The sequence below is a fragment of the Brachyhypopomus gauderio genome, chromosome 20, assembly GCF_052324685.1.
Source record: "Brachyhypopomus gauderio isolate BG-103 chromosome 20, BGAUD_0.2, whole genome shotgun sequence".
NCBI classification, from domain to species: Eukaryota; Metazoa; Chordata; class Actinopteri; order Gymnotiformes; family Hypopomidae; genus Brachyhypopomus; species Brachyhypopomus gauderio.
In genome coordinates this window covers 7,558,416-7,562,075 of record NC_135230.1, presented here as the reverse complement: position 1 = coordinate 7,562,075, position 3,660 = coordinate 7,558,416, and positions in this window count along the sequence as shown.

Here is a 3,660-nt window from a genome sequence, read left to right as displayed (position 1 = left end):
CAGTAAAGCCAGAGTGGTTAATATGAATACAGACCCAGCCGATTCATGCTGTTCTGTGTATTTCCTGTTGTGGTCAACAAACGGTGGTGTATTGCAAGGGAGAAATTATTTCCGACATTTGCATTGGACGATGTGTTTAATTTCTTGGTTTACTGCAGTGATTTTTGAATGTTGCGTGATACCAAGTGCAATAACACCATGAATAAAGCGACACACTAATCCACTCCATCACTCCCAGGTCTCCTGAGTGTGGGTACCGCTTCTGAAACCTGGCAGCCACTAGTTGATATTAATGACTGATGCTACTCGCTAATATTACTGGGTGATGTTACTTGATGACTGTTGGCTCTCATGAGTCGTCTTACCAGAAGTCTCTGACTTCTGCCACCCCCCATAAATCAGCCTTTATGCGATGGGCTACAGTCTTCCGTCGTCCGCAGCAGTGCCGTTGGAAGGCGCCTTCACTCCCGGACGAGTCATCGCACATAAACAGTGACTCTGTCTCTGACTCACCGCTGTATCTTCCTCCTGCTACAGCTTTCCTGGGAAACAAAAAGAGGACATGGAGGTGTCAGAGGAGTGACCGTGTGATATCTGCTCGATATTACTTTGGAGGCTGGACGTTTACACAGACTATTTCATCTAGGGCCCGTCCAGAGTCAAGTGGAGGCGCGCATGACTAAGCAGTCCTGGGCTTAGACTGCCATCTGTGGGTTACATGTGGTACTGCAATTTCCCCATGGCTCCCCCTTACAGAATACTTGTATTATAACAGCCAAGGGAAGATCTGGTGAAAGTTAACATTATATCAAACATTATTTGGCAAAACATTATTGATTTTATTAAAACCAGGTTGATGATGACAAGACTTTGTGAGGAAATACTGTGGACCTAAGGCACAACCCTATTCGAGGGAAAACACTATTTTGAAACAGTTATTCCCCCACCCAGTGAGTTAAATTACCGTGAATGAACGGACTTGGCTCCGAGAAAGTTCATTACAGCTGTGGTTTGGAGTCTGATCAACAGCAGGGGCTTTAAAACGCGCTACTAGTTGTTTACCGGAGTGCCGAGCTCCGTCCCCGCGGCCGCGGCTGTGTGTGTGTGTGTCTGCTGTTGATTAGACGCCTAAGATCAGGAGGAACTTCTGGTAACTGTGCTGGAGGACACTGAGGCAATTAGCTCCTCTGCGTCGGAGAAATCACATGGCCCGCTCCTCCGGCATGGGTGGAGGTGGTGGTGGAGGTGGTGGGTGGGGTTAGCGGCGAAATGGGATATTAAATGATTTTTGACGTCTTTGTCCTCCATAATTACCACGTCACACCAAGGTTGGAGAAGAGAGGAGCGACGGAGAGAAACAGATGTTCTCGCGGCGCGCGAGGCCACGTGCGGGCTGCACGCGGACGGTGGAGAATTAAATAAACATGTGGCGAACGAGACACAGTGTAAGACGATGACTGGACTCGGTACACCAGGGACTCGTGTTTAATGTTTAAACCATTGCACAATAGGAGGTGTGTAGAGCTGGGATAATTAAAGCCACGGAAGAAGTGATCTCTGAAATACTTTACATTTGATCGTTGTCATAAAAAGCCCAGTTGTTAGACCGCCTGATTGTATTTAGGTCATTCAATCCGGCCATCATTCTGTATGCCGCTAGACTCACAAGAAGGAGGCCAGCGTATGGGGCGTCCAGGTGCAGCTTTTACATGACCTCAAACGTTTACCCGTAAATGTCGTAATGTGTTTTTTTATGTTGTGACATTTCTGATTAGCTTAAAACCAAGCAAGCAAAGACTGAAATAATAAACAATCAGATATATTTTAATAAGACAGTAGTGCTGTTACTTCTCCAATGTGACATCTTCTTGTACTTCACAGCATATATAAATATCTCTTGATTTGATGATTGGTTAAACCCCTTTTTGCTGGTAACATTACTACTTATTTTTTCTAAATACATAATAGAATTGTAGACATTAGGCTGCAACGGAGACATTCCCATAAAAGAGCAGAAACACACACACACACACACACACACACACACACACACACACTTACACACACACACAGACATACACACACACACACACACACACACACACGCATCACTTCTCAGCTGGTAAAACCTCAAACTGCTCTTCACTTCTCATTTCACTTCAACTTTTTTTCTTGACTGACCCTAACCACACACAAACACTTGCACGAACGCACGAGCACACAGACACGCACACACACACACACACACACACACACACACACACCAGCACCACAAACCACAGGCTCCTGTGGAAGGGCTATTTTGTTGAGTCCTTTATTACGCCATCTGTCTTGGTCCTTGTTCTTGGGGTAATAACGACAGCGGTGGCCTGATGTCAGACACCACAGCCATTGTGCAAACAGGATACACTGACCACTGTGGACGCCAAAGATATAGGAGCCATTACCAAACACGAAGCATTCTTTCAAAGAGCAGAAAGACCTTTTGTTTTGTTATCAGACTCTCCACTCTGCTTTGCCAGTATGCGAATGCCAGCTCGGCTCGCAGAAACGTGTCACATCTTGACATCTTCTGCAATTCCCACAACACTCACAGCGTCATTTAGATGGTTGTCACAGGCCCCCTGATGTGCTTCTATTGACCTGTACAGAAACAACAAAGTTTTCTCAGCATCAGCCATTTAAAACATGGTGGTGTTTGGGCTTTAGCTGCCTGTCTGTGGGCATATACATACACACTGGCCCGACTGTGAGGTCAAGACCTAAAGTGCAGTTGTTGGTTTACAGTTTAATAGCTTCAGTTCATCTAATGAATTGTTAGTTAGATGCACGAATCTTCCAAAAACAGAGTAAACACACAACCCACATAAACGCTTTCTTTAATTTTCCTTCTTTTTCGCAGTTCCAAATGAAACTTTGTTGAACAAAAACCTCTGTTGCTTACTCTGATACGTAATACTTGAACAGCTGGGATTGGTCTTTGTACGTCACCCAAAATGGGGTAGAAAAAATACCACTGCCGTATCCTTCTGAACATTTAGGATTAGAGCCGGGACTTCTTTTCTAGCAGAAAACAGGCATGTTTCTGTTTACTTCCCCCCAATTGTAGGCAAGCAAACATAAGGGGACTTATTAAAGTAGCTAAAGATGCTTGAACATTGTCTCGAAGCTGATGAATAAGATAAATGTATTTTGTCCCACGTCTCTTTAATAACTACATCAGGCAACAAGGCTGATTACTTCTGTGTTATTCTTTTCAAATCCTTATTTAAAACATTTTTGCAAAAGCTCTAAAGCAAGATTCAGGAAGATGATGCCACTGCCACATAGTCACTGTGCCATTTAAAGCCAAAGATGTTCCTGCTCACCTTTATTTTGACCTCTCAGAATACAGGCTGCATCCTCTGAGTTTAGGTTTTAAGCTGCATAGTGAAACATTTTATAGTGAGTCATGTCATGTCTTCTTTTTTTGTTTACGTTTTAACCCGTCAGATATTTTTTAATTCTTCTGCACTTCAACAGTCCAGGCATGCAGATACAGGATTAAAGATATCACACAGATTTGTGAATATTGTGTTTCAGATGTCTGTATCATCAACTACTATGCCTTTGTTTATAACAGTCCACTTCTCCCAGAGGTATAGGCCAAAATCCCAAAAG